Source organism: Patella vulgata, chromosome 1, assembly GCF_932274485.2.
Source record: "Patella vulgata chromosome 1, xgPatVulg1.2, whole genome shotgun sequence".
Taxonomy (NCBI): Eukaryota; Metazoa; Mollusca; class Gastropoda; family Patellidae; genus Patella; species Patella vulgata.
Window position 1 is genome coordinate 56,142,766 of NC_065879.2, and position 13,532 is coordinate 56,156,297.

At 38.3% G+C, this 13,532-nt stretch overlaps 1 long non-coding RNA gene across 1 annotated transcript; it reads right to left on the reverse strand.

Moving 5' to 3' along the window:
* Positions 1-5,681: 5,681 nt before the first annotated feature.
* Positions 5,682-10,707, reverse strand: LOC130010779 (uncharacterized). Its single transcript, XR_008786055.1, has 2 exons — positions 10,604-10,707; positions 5,682-9,509 (listed from the first exon to the last, which is right to left on the reverse strand). It is a non-coding gene; the product is annotated as an uncharacterized LOC130010779 (long non-coding RNA).
* Between the last annotated feature and the right edge of the window lie 2,825 nt (positions 10,708-13,532).

Below are 13,532 nucleotides of genomic sequence, written 5' to 3' on the forward strand. Positions count from 1 at the left end.
TTTTGCGTACGCAGCACCAAACGAATGGAACAAATTGCCTCCGGAAGTCCAAAGTAGTCCAAACTTGACTATATTTAAACGACGTCTAAAAACCTGTTTTTTACGCAAACTTTTGACCTATAATTTTTAAAAATGCGTAAAAATGCTTCACTTTCCATTTGTATATTGTAACTATACTATTCCTTTGTATTCTAGGGGATGACGTGGGTAAGACGCTGGCTCGCTTGCCTGGAGGTCGGGTGTTCGATCCCTGCATTGGCCGAGAAAGTTCATCCAGATTTTCCAGCGTGGTTCCCCCTTGTCAGTGATGCAGGACGGAGGGCCTGACAAGGACAGCTGTCTAGTCCTTCGGATGATACGAATACGAAAAACCGAGGTCCCGTGTATACATTAGAAGGCACGTAAAAGATCCCTTGGCAGTTGGAATTCGATATAAGAGTAGGAGCAGAACAGTAGGACGTTAAACCCCATTTCATTTCATTTCCTTTGTATTCTGGGGGGTTGGATGGCCGAATAGTTAGCATGCGCGCGCTGTATCACGAGGCCTGTCATTGAGTCAACTGGCGTGGTTTCGAATCCCCGGTTGTACGTGACAAGGAGTAGGGTTGCCTGTCCAACCTCATGGGTTTTCTCCGGGTCCTCCGGTTTCCTCCCACTGCTAAAGACTGCTACGCGCAAGTGAATTATTGAAATAAAATTAAACCATATGTTAGTCCCGAAATGATCTAGTCTGTGTCGAGTGGACATTAAACCCTCTCCCTCTCTCTCTCTCTCCTTTGTATTCTTTTGTTTATACATGTTTGTGTATACATGTATGTTTTTATAATCATATCTACCTTGTAAAGCGCTATAGAAAACGATAATTATTATTATTATTATTATTATGTTTAGTAAAAGCGCGAGACCCCAAGCAAATTTAGACCTATTTCATTCAGTGTTTGCGATACAGCTACATCATATTTAAGGGCCAGGATTTCTGATCGATACTTTGAATGCATACGGCTTCTGTACCTCTTATTTGAAATTAAAGCAGCAACGATGTAGTAATACCGGACTTCCTTGTTGTGTTTCCTTTGTGATCTTAAAATAAAACTCAATTTCACTCAACACCCTCTTGTTTCTGCACGTTATAGACTGACCTAGGCGTTCATTTCCTACCCAAATATGGAATAAGCACCCCCATTATCCCAAAACCAGGAGGAGAAGTTTACCACAATTGGTCTATCAACCACATGTCATAAACAGATAGAATTTGATGGATATTTTGACAATGGTAAGGATTTTACCAAAATATCAGTGTTTTTTTAAATGTATATAAAAATATCGTTCATCTTCATTAGTACATAGGATTTGACTCTATAGAATGTAATATCCAATAATTAGTTAAAGGACCAAAGTATTACATTGACCGACCTTCTAGAGACAGATGGACAGAAGCTTCAGAACTAGACATGCCAAGTTTGTTAACTAATTCACAGGGGGTTGGATGGCTGAATGGTTAGCGTGCGCGCTGTATCATAAAGTCTCATTGAGTCGACTGGCGTGGTTTTGAATCCCCAGTTGTACGTGACAAGAAGGGTCGCCTGTCCAACCTCATGGGTTTTCTTCAGGTCCTCAGGTTTCCTCCCACTGCTAAAGACCCCTACGTGCAAGCGAATTATGTAAATAAAATTAAACCATATGTTAGTCCAGAAATGACCTAGTTTGTGTCGAGTGGACGTTAAACCACATTTCTCTCCCTCTCTCTTAAACATGCATTATGCAAGAGCAAAATCTGCTTATTACAAGTCTGTCTTTAGGCCTGAAATGTTATCTAAATTATCAATTAGACATTAATTAACTTATCCAGACCATAATAAACTCTCGATGTCAAGGCTAGCCTTCGATGTAGACTGGATTAGATTCCTATATGCCGCTAACGGCCAAAGATAATTAAATCAGAAAAAGTGGATAATCGAGACTATGCTGTTTATATTAATGATTTTAGTAATGATAACTGAGACTATGCAAAAATTTCACCGGCTTCTTTCTCGGCTCATAGTGGATCAATTTGACTGAAATTTTCAGCAAATTACCTTTACACTATCTAGTTTTTAACTATTATAGCGAGAACTCCCATCTCTTTATCTTATCTCCCATAATGTATCTTTAACTAATTCACCCGACGCCAACTTAAAGATTGAAATTCATAGCCAACGATTCGCATGAACCTGAACCAATTGCATACTTGACACCACAGTCCCTGAAATCGTCAATAAAGAACTGTTAGCAGAAGAATTGTACAATCCATAATTGGAATTCAGGCCTATCAGAAACCAAGTAAAATATTCCTGTTAAAACCTTTACAAACTAATGATATGTATATAGATATTCAAGAAATATATGAATTGTTTGACAAGATGATACAAGTAATACATTTTCACCCTCTAAACTCAACCATCCACGAAAAACTGGATGTTTATGGTTCCAATGGCGGCCATATTGGATTTATACTAATTTTTTTAAACGTATGACGTTACAACGTCACGGTGACGTAATTTGACGTGATTCTTTGGTAGCACTTTCCTATCTACCCGTAATACATTTATACCCTCCAAACCCATCCATGCCCGAGATATTGGAGTTTTAAGGTGCCAATGGCAGCCATATTTGATTTATGCTAATTGTTGACCGTATGATGTTATGACGTCAACATGAAGTCACCTGGCATTGTTTTTTATACCCCCACATTTCCATGTGGACGTATATTGTCATTGCCCCTGTCCGGACGTCCGTCTGTCCGTCTGTCCGTCCGTCCGTCCGTCCACAATTGTTTGTGGACTCTCTACAGGTCACAATTCTTATCCGATTTGACGAAACTTGAAATATGGGTTTATCCCCAAAAGATCTCGGCTGCTTTCGATATTGGCATGTATCGGATCGAGAATTCATGGATTATGGCCCCTGATTGTATAAAAAAATCACGTTTTTAGCTTGTGGACCCTATAGAGATCACAATTTTTATCCGATCTTGTTAAAACTTTTAATGTAAATTTATATCCCAAAGATCTCGGTTCCTTTCGATATTCGCACATATCGGACCGTAACTTCTTGAATTATGGCCCCTGATTCTACGAAAAATCGCGTTTTTAGCTTGTGGACCCTATAGAAGTCATATTATTATATCACCGTTACACCCTAAGGACGGCTGAGTTCGAATTTCGTGAAAATCAGCCCAAAACTGACAGACAAAATGGCCGCCCTTCGTTCTCAAATAGCGTAAAAATATGGTATATCAAGGTTGTGGACCCTATAGAGGTCACAATTTTTATACGCCCACATTTTCACGTGGACGTATATTGTCGTCCGTCCGTCCACAATTGTTTGTGAACAGTCTACAGGTCACAATTTTTATCCGATTTCAATGAAACTTGAAATATAGGTTTATCACCCTAAGATCTTGGTTCCTTTTGATATTGGCATGTATCGGACTGTAACTTCATGGATTATGGCCCCTAATTGTACGAAAAATCACGTTTTTAGTTTGTGAACACTGTAGAGGTCACAATTTTTATCCAATTTAGTTTAAACTTGATATGCATGATTATAACCCAAAGATCTCGGTTCTTTTCGATATTCTTGCATATCAGAACGTAACTTCCTGAATTATGGCCCCTGATTGTACGAAAAATCGTGTTTTTAGCTTGTGGACCCTATAGAGGTCACAATTTTTATCCGATTTAAAAAACCGTTACAATAAGTTCGAATTTTGTAAAAATTGGACCGAAACTGACGGATAAAATGGCCGCCCCTCATTCGCAGATAGTGTCAAAATATTGTGTATCAGGGAATTGTACCCTCTGGAGGTTACAATTTTCATCTGATTTTGATGAAACTTGAAATGCATGTTCATAACCAGGGCTTCCACTTCAAAATTTTCACTGCCGGCCATTTTTGATAACGCACGAAAACTTTTCAAAGTATATTCATATTTCATGTTTTTTATTCATGGTAGCGTATTGTGAATTCACGTGTTTATACCACTTTGTCACCATGGGGTGCACATAAAAAATATATTGGACTTAAAAATGAAATATTAGTAAGGCTCATGATAATTATTTAATAATTAAATATTCCGTTTTGGCTACTTAAATAACGAAATAGTTGAATTGGCCGGAGAAAAACCATTTCAGTCGCTCACACGTAATTAACACGTGCTCTATCGAAAACACACTGACCTGGATAATTTTGAGTTGTAATACAATAACTTTGAAATGAAGATAAATATATAATTATCCATGGCATATATCTCACATTTTTTTGGTTTTAGACCATCTCTTACGGAACTACGGGCTGCAGAATTGTGACGTAAATCCTAATAATGTATAACTAAATGACTAACGGATAACTAACTTCACGGCGCCCCCTAGAATATGGTCGTGTATAAGAGTAACCGTATATACACGACATTTCTTCTACACGTGGAATTATCAATATTGCTGCACAATAGAACTGGAATACATATTTTTCTTAATTGTACGGTAAGCAAGTTAACTAATCTCTAGATTTTATTTCAACAATTTCGACAAGGCTGTAATACCGCTATAAACATTTTTAAATGCATTTTTCTCCCAACACGTACGTTGTTGAGGACTTACATAATTTCTATGCTTTTTTTATTTTATATGACAGTTGGTTGGATTCGAAGAGCAATACTTCATATCAATTGCTCTTTTTCGAAGATCATAATAACCTCGTTTACATTGTGCCTGACCGTAATAGCGGTAAACGACTTTGTTGTTGAAAATTCTTATGACACGTGGACAATACCCACATAACAATATGATGTTAATTTTACATTACATTTACGTAAAAATGGTCAGTCAGTTTACCATCATTTTGCTCATCTTTTTAACGATAATTTTACGTCAGGAAATGACGTTAATCTAACGTAAACTTTACGTCATTTTTACGTTATATTTACGTCATTTTCTGACGTAAATCTAACGTAAACTTTACGTCATTTTCTGACGTAAATCTAACGTAAAATTTGCGTAAAGTTTACGTCATTTTCGTTAGATTTACGTCAGAAAATGACGTAAACTTTACGTTAGATTTACGTCAGAAAATGATGTAAATATAACATAAAAATGACGTAAACTTTACGCTAGATTAACGTCATTTCCTGACGTTAAATTGTCGTTAAAAGGATGAGCAAAATGATGGATATCTAACCGACCATTATAACGTAAATCTAACATTAAATTAACATCATTTACGGATGCAATTCTAATGTCAAATTTTGATGAGCATTAAAACCTTCAAAATTATTCATTATTCGCCGCAGTAAATGGGAAGTACATTCAACCAATAATCAAATTTTCCTGACCCGTGGGTGAGGCTAAAAGTTGAGTGGTCCAACGTGTGCGCTTTAGATCATAAGGTCTGTCATTGAGTCAAGTGGTTTCTTTCCACACCCAACTTGAACATGGGTTTTCTCTGGGTCCTACTACTACTAAAGATTCCTGGTGCGGATGAATTATTCAACTTGAATTGAATCACTTAGTCCCAAAGGACAGTTTATGTCTATTGGATGTTTTACCCCACTGCTCTCTATCTACCCATAACCAGTCAGAATTCTAAATGTATTGCACAGAAAAGTTAAAAATCTAGCAGAATTATATGACAAAATATACTACAAGTATGTATACATATACTTTATTTAAAAGACAAAAATATAATGTTATAAAATACAAAATACACATTTAAATATTAACAGTTTTTATCCACAGCTGTTTGAGAAATGAAGACGGGCATATGCCACACAGTGTGCAGAGCTATGGCGTACTCTTATATAAAATTCCAACTGCCAAGGGATCTTTCACACACACACACTTGAGTATACACTGTACCTTGGTTTTTTTTGTCCCTTCCGTATGACTAGTCAGCCATCCATGTCAGGTCCTCTGTCCGGCATCACTGACAAGGGAAAATGTTCAAGAAAAAGGTCTACATTAGCGCTATGAAAGTGTTGATATGCATATAAGAAAGAAAAAACTGGGATATTGACCAAATTGGGCCAAAACCTATAGCCTCTATCTTATTTGCTCAAGGTATTGATGGAATAGGAGTTAACTTTGGAATGAGTGAAATGAAATGGGGTTTAATGTCCTATTCCGACAGGGCTAATGACATGGAAATATGCTATACAGTGTCCTATTATGGAATTTTATCCAGACAGCGGCGCTAAAGCCTACTCTTATATCGAATTCAAACTGCCAAGGGATCTTTCACGTGCGAACCAATGTGTGCACAGGACCTTGGTCATTCGTACCTTCCAAACGACTAGACAGCTGTCCGTCCTTGTCAGGCCCTCTGTCCTGCACCTCTGACAAGGGGAGGAAACCAAGTCTGGAAATCACGAAGAATTTTCTCGGCCGACACTGGAATGGAATGTTGTGGAATACTGAATATTGATAGGTTTCGTCCTCTCATGATTCCAGTGTGTAACACAAATTTGAAAAAGATCAATTAAGAATAAAGACAGCATCTATTGCATTTGAAAAAAGGAGAATTAACCAAGGAAGGCAAAGTCCTGAAAAGCTGTATATTGATAATGCTTGTCCTCTCACAATCGGAATGATTCACATTTCACACCCAGTGTACGGACAAACAGGGCCAAAATTGATATGTGGGTGTATAAACAAAGATATATACTACACCAATATTACATGTGTTGCAGAATTGGTTTAACACATTTCAAATATAATTGTAACACGGATATTTGCAATGGTTGATCCATGACAAAAGATTTGAAATATTTTGAAGAGACGCAAAAGGTTACGCCATACAGTGTGCTATGAGGGAAATTTTGCCCAGGCAGCAGTGCTATGGCCTACTCTTGTATCGAATTCCAACTGCCAATGTGTACACTGGACCTTGTTTTTTTTTCCCATCCAAACGACTAGACAGCTGTCCTCGTCAGGCCCTCCGTCCTGCATCACTGACAATGAGAAACCACACCGGAAAATCAGGATGAACTTTCTCGGCCAATGCAGGGATCGAACACCCGACCTCAAGGCTAGCGAGTCAGCGTCTTACCCACTTAGCCACATGATCCCCCCTTGGCCTATGTATATGTAGAGATGAATTTTGAGCTACCTTTATATATATCTTTCTATTTTTAAAACCTGCGACAAGTATATTTATATCAAGGATGTAACCCTCTATCAGTTAACCCGTCACAGATTGGTTGCATTGGTTCAAAATATTCGTTTCATATCATACCTGACCTTCAAATCCAGGAATTGTAGCCACAACGGGGATCACGTTGGTTAAGTCCGTAAGACACTGGCTATCTAGTCTGGAGGTCGGGTGTTCGATCCTTGCATTGGCCGAGAAAGTTACTCCAGATTTTCCAGCGTGGTTCTCCCTTGTCAGTGATGCAGGACAGAGGGCTAGACAAGACAGCTATCTAGTCATTAAAATGGGACAAAAAAATGAGGTCCCATGTACACATTGGCGTGCACGTACAAGAGCCCTTGAAATTAGAATTCGATATAAGAGAAGGCCGTAGTGCCACTGTCCGGGCAAAATTTCCCACATAGCACACTGTATGGCGTATGCCCATCTTCATTAGCCCAGTTCAGAGCAAAACAGTAGGACGTTAAACTTTCATTTCACTAGCCACAGCTCTGTTTTCTTTCACCAAAGGGGGGGGGGGGTGGATGGCTGAATGGTTAGCGTGCGCGCGCTGTATCATAAAGTCTGTCATTGAGTTGACTGGCGCGGTTTCGAATCCCCGGTTGTACGTGGCAAGGAGTAGGGTCGCCTGTCCAACCTCGTGGGTTTTCTCCGGGTCGTCCGGTTTCCTCCCCCTGCTAAAGACCCCTACGCGCAAGCGAATTATGTAAATGAAAAATTAAACCATGTTAGTCCCGAAATGACCTAGTTTGTGTCCAGTGGACAGTAAACCCCATTTCTCTCTCTCTCTCTTTCACCAAAGGGGGGGATCAAGTGGCTAAGTGGGTAAGACGCTGGCTCGCTAGCCTGGAGGTCGGGTGTTTGATCCCTGTATTGGCCGAGAAAGTTCATCCTGATTTTCCGGCGTGGTTTCCCTTGTCAGTGATGCAGGACAGAGGGACTGACAAGGACAGCTGTCGAGTCGTTATGGGACAAAAAAACGGGGTCCCGTGTAGACATTGGCGTGCACGTAAAAGATCCCTTGGCAGTTGGAATTCGATATAAGAGTAGGCCGTAGCCCCGCTGCCCAGGCAAAATTTCCCTCATAGCACACTGTATGGCATATGCTCGTCTTCATTAGCCCAGGTTAGGAGCAGAACAGTAGGACGTTAAACCCCATTTCATTTCATTTCTTTCACCAAAGACCACATAAATACTTCATTTACACTTGTCATTTGAAACAGTTATAGCATAAGTCGATGTTGAGTATAAGTCAAATTGCCAAATTTTACATTTTTCCGACCTACATCCATAATTAAGTAGAGGCGGTATATAAGACTAATGTTTATCCTAGTCTAATACCGTGCCGGTGTACCCCGAAGAAAAGTTGGGCCATATAAATAATGAGGGTCTGGGACAGTTGTCAATAACACTTGCATTTATAAACAAACATGAATAGTGATGACGAATTAGGATTCAATAAAAAAAACAACATAGATATGGCCCATGAAGAGAGAAATTTTACAATAAAAAAAATTAAGAGTGTTGGATATTGAACTGACAATGCAATCAAATGGATTTTCGGAAATGGCATTCTTATATAAATTTCATGGGCGTCAACATCTTGTTTTAGGACTAGTTACCTCCCTTAGACTTTGTTTATGATAATGTAAAAGACCGGATAATCTAGCCTATGACCGATTATTCTCAAATGTTGACAACGCAACCACACTTATATTCGTAGAATATAGAATATTTTTTTCTAGATGATAGAGACTAATAATATGCCAATATTGAAATGTGTGCATAAATATGGTATATACTTAACTACACCAATATTATACCTATGTCATAGAATTTGTTACACACATTACAAATATAATCTTAATAGAGATCTTTGCTATGGTTGATCTATCAGTAAAAATTGGAAGATTTGTAAGGAACGCAAAAGGTTATTGTTTACTGGCTGCAGCAGGGAGCAATAACAGGAACACAGATGATTTTCAACTCACTGATACAACTCAGTTTAAATTTTAAGCCAAAGAGCTGTTATATAATACTGTGACAGGATATCTGCTCTAAACTAACTAGTCATCAAAGAATTGACTGTCAAAAGTTCAGACAGAAAGTATTTTAGGCCTACAATGCTTGTAAAGCTTTGGCCTACATTCTGATGATATTTGTGCTACCATAGATACATATATATTTATATCATTACATTATGTGACAAGTAGTAGTGTTTGGCAAGTAGTAGTGTTGTCTAACTTTCATTATAAAGCCCATATAAATCTTTTTAGAACTTCTTTGTCATTACTGCCACCACGGGTGCTCAAATATACATGTAGGATCTGTAAAAAAAAAAATAAATAAATAAAAAGCAACTTTATACTCCCCAAAAAAACGATATTGGGTTAAACGGCCTACTGTTCAGCTCCAACTGGGCTGACAGCCAACCTACTGTGGATCTGTAATGAAATGGGGTTCAACATCATACTGTGCTGCTCAAACTGGGCTAAAGAAGTTGGACAAATGCTTGAAAGTGTGCTATGATGAAAATTTTGACTGGACCGTGTGTACAAAAGAGCTTGGTTTTTTGTCCTATCCGAACAACTGTACATTAGCCCTTACCAGCCCCTCTGTCTTGCACCAGTTAAAAGAGGAACCATGCCAGAAAATCCTGATGAACTTTCTTGGCCACCACAAGAATAAATAAGCAGGGGAGTAGGACTGAAACCTTTATGTACAAGTATGTACGGGCAAACTTGTTATTTAATGTTATATCATATAAATAGGCCTATGTATATAAGCTTAAAGTCTTGATTATCCATTTTTCAATTAAATTAAATCATTAACATTAACCGCCAGTGTTTGAATCTGTGAACATCTCGAGCACCCGATGGCATTGAGACTTGATTATAGACTTAGCAAGTTAATACATTAAAATGTCTTATAAAAAAATTTAACATTTACAGTCTCAAGAAATACCTACTTAACCTACGTACAATATATAGATTTAGCTCTTGCATTATGCATTATTAAATTTGCAAAAATATCAGTACAATAACAACAAAAAAACCCAACCTGAAACACCCATAAAAATGTTTAGAAAATACTACATGTACTTATATTATAATTAGCACAGCCTGAATTTTAACAGTCTACATCATTAATAAATTCGTTATGTGTTTGATAATTTTTGGATCCAGATTTTTTAAAAACAATTTTGGAACCAGTATTACTTTCGATAACTTAAAGCAATGTTGATTTTGTTTATGAATAGTATGGTTTACGGACAATGTAACTGCATCGTGTTAAAAACAAATACTGACTGTCTGATATACAAAGTTGCGTGCAAACTTTTTCCACGGCCAGATTATTTTTTTATGAACATTAGATCTATCGGTATACTGTCAACGGAAGTTCGCATAAAAAGTGCACTTACCTTCAACTTTACTTTGCTGAATCCAAAATCGTGTGTGTATGTGTGGAATAGCTTTATTTAACTTTAAATCACGGCATCATTTCTTCTTTGGGAAAAATAATAAGGTATGCCGCCATTTTAAATCCCAGAATTCCGTACGTTCCGGTCAAACGAACAAACAAAAAATATTTAATAAATAATTGAAGCAATTTTGATAAATAACAACAATAACCGTAACCTATAAAAAAAATATTGTAATGTGAATAGAAATAATATGATATAAACCGATTTAAACACAATCATCAACCGTGAACAGATCGTGACCTTGACCTTGCCCGAGACGATAAAAATATATTTGTACATCTACATGTATTTAGGTCTAAAAATGGCGACTGTTCGTTTGAAAGGCCTGTAATATTTCTGATAATGAATCTATTCATATTATTTGTTTGTATACGCTCTACCATATTTTATATGAGGTTACATGATTACGTTATATTAAAAGAATAATCAAATCGGGTAATTTTAATTTATATTTACTGGTGAAAGGATCATTAATTTTATATTTACTGATGCAAGGTACTATATTTAATAAATTTAATTATAAAAACACTTCATGCATAGTCGGCCTAGGTGTGGACTACTCCTAACATTTGGACAGTGATAACCTTTTAGTAGAGAACAACTTTGCTTTATGAAACAGTTTCCGACAATCAATCATTATTTGTTTTGTCAAATTTTTGGGTATCAAAATTGAGAGAGAGAGAAATGGGGTTTAACGTTCACTTGACTCGATGATACAACAAAAAACACAATTACTATTTTAATTAAAGCGACATTTCGTTGAGGGTTCTCTCAACGTTTTCAAGTAAATGATGCTCAATAGTCAATGGGTGCACTCGACGCGTCCGCTTGCCAGCCTATCTTTTATAGTCCCATTGGTGCAGAAAAGTAGGAAAATTAAATAAAATTAAATGAGATTAAACATCCTACTGTTTTGCTCTGAGTGAGCTAATGAAGACAGGCATACACTATATACAGTGTACTATGACGGAAACTTTGCACGGATAGCGGCACTATGGCCTACTCTGATATTGAATTACAACTGTCGGAGTGTCTTTTACGTGTATGCCAATATGTACACGAGGACTTGATTTTTCGTATGACCCGAACAACTATACCTTATCCCTTGCCAGATCCTCCGCCCTGCCACAGTCCATAGAAAATTTCCGTCATAGCACTCTGCATTGCGTATGACTATCTTCAATAGTCCGATTGGTTCAGAAAAGTATAAAAATGAATTTTAAATGGGGTTTGAACATCCTACTATTTTGTTCCAAGTGGGCTAATGAAGAAGGGCATATGCTATAATGGTTAAAATGTTGTGATTTCGGGTTAAAATGCCGTGATGTTGGGTTATCGCCTTACGAAGGGTGATATCAGTCACCATATCTACTGGGTTTCTTTAATACTCATATTTATAGCATTTTATAGAGTCAGACTAGTGGACTAGTGAATGCACGGATTAGTGCACCCACAGACTAGTGAACCCGCAGACTAGTAATTGGTAATGATGGAAAAGTGTGTAAAGACATGTTTTACAGGTTGGCGTGCACTTAGAACTATTGGTAATGACTATATGTGGAAATGCTGCTCTCCAGGCAAAATGTCTTTCCTAGCACTTCTTCATTAGTAAGTGTGGTAATGCTGCTGTCCAGGCAAAATTTCTGTCATAGCACATCTTCATTACTAATTTTGATAAAGCCATGGTGGCTAAGTGCGTAAGATGCTGGCTCGGTAATCCGGAGGGCACGTGTTCGATCCCTGCATTGGTGGAGAAAGTTCATCAGGATTTTCCGACATGGTTTCCCCTTTTCAGAGGTGCAGGAACAAGGACAGTAGTCTAGTCACTCAGATGGGACAAAAAACCGAGGTACCATGTATACATTGGCTTGCACGAAAAGATCCCTTGGCAGTTGGATTCGATATTAGTAGGCAAAATTTCCCTCATAGCACATTGTATGGTATGTACCTGTCTTCATTAGCCCAGTCGGAGCAGAACAGTAGGACAATAAACCGATTTCATCAGGACAAACCTACATGAGGAAAAACCTACATTTCACAAACTTAGTAATTAGTAACGGGGGGTTGGATGGCTGAATGGTTAGCGTGCGGGCGCTGTATCATAAAGTCTGTCATTGAGTTGACTGGCGTGGTTTCGAATCCCCGGTTGTACGTGACAAGGAGTAGGGTCGCCTGTCCAACCTCCGGTTTTCTCCCACTGCTAAAGACCCCTACGCGCAAGCGAATTATGTAAATAAAAATTAAACCGTATGTTAGTCCCGAAATGACCTAGTTTGTGTCGAGTAGACGTTAAACCCCATTTCTCTCTCTCTCTCTCTCTAGTAATTAGTAACACACTGGCTAGCAAATGAGGGGTTCTGCTCCTAAACTGAGCTAATGAAGATGAGCATACGCCATACAGTATGCTATGAAGGAAATTTTGCCCAGGCAGCGGCGCTATGGCCTACTCTTATATCAAGTTCCAACTACCAAGGGATCTTTCATGTGCACTCCTGTGTGTACACGTGACCTCAGTTTTTCATCCCTGACGAGACAGCTGTTCTTGTCAGGCCCTCCGTCCTGTATCACTGACAAGGGGAAAACACGCAGAAAAATCTGGATGAACTTTCTCAGCCAATGCAGGGATCGAACACCCGACCTCCAGGCTAGCGAGTCAGCGTCTTACCCACTTAGCCAACGTGATCCCCATGTTGGTCGAGAAAGTTCCCTTTGTTAGTAGTGGTGTAGGACAGAGGACCTCAAAAAAACAGTGTCTAGTCCATCACGTGGGTGTGCACGTAAAAGAACCCTTGACATTTGGAATTTGAAATGAGAGTAGATCATTCATTCATTCGTTTTCTCTTTGTGTGTCACCTAGAGACCGCAA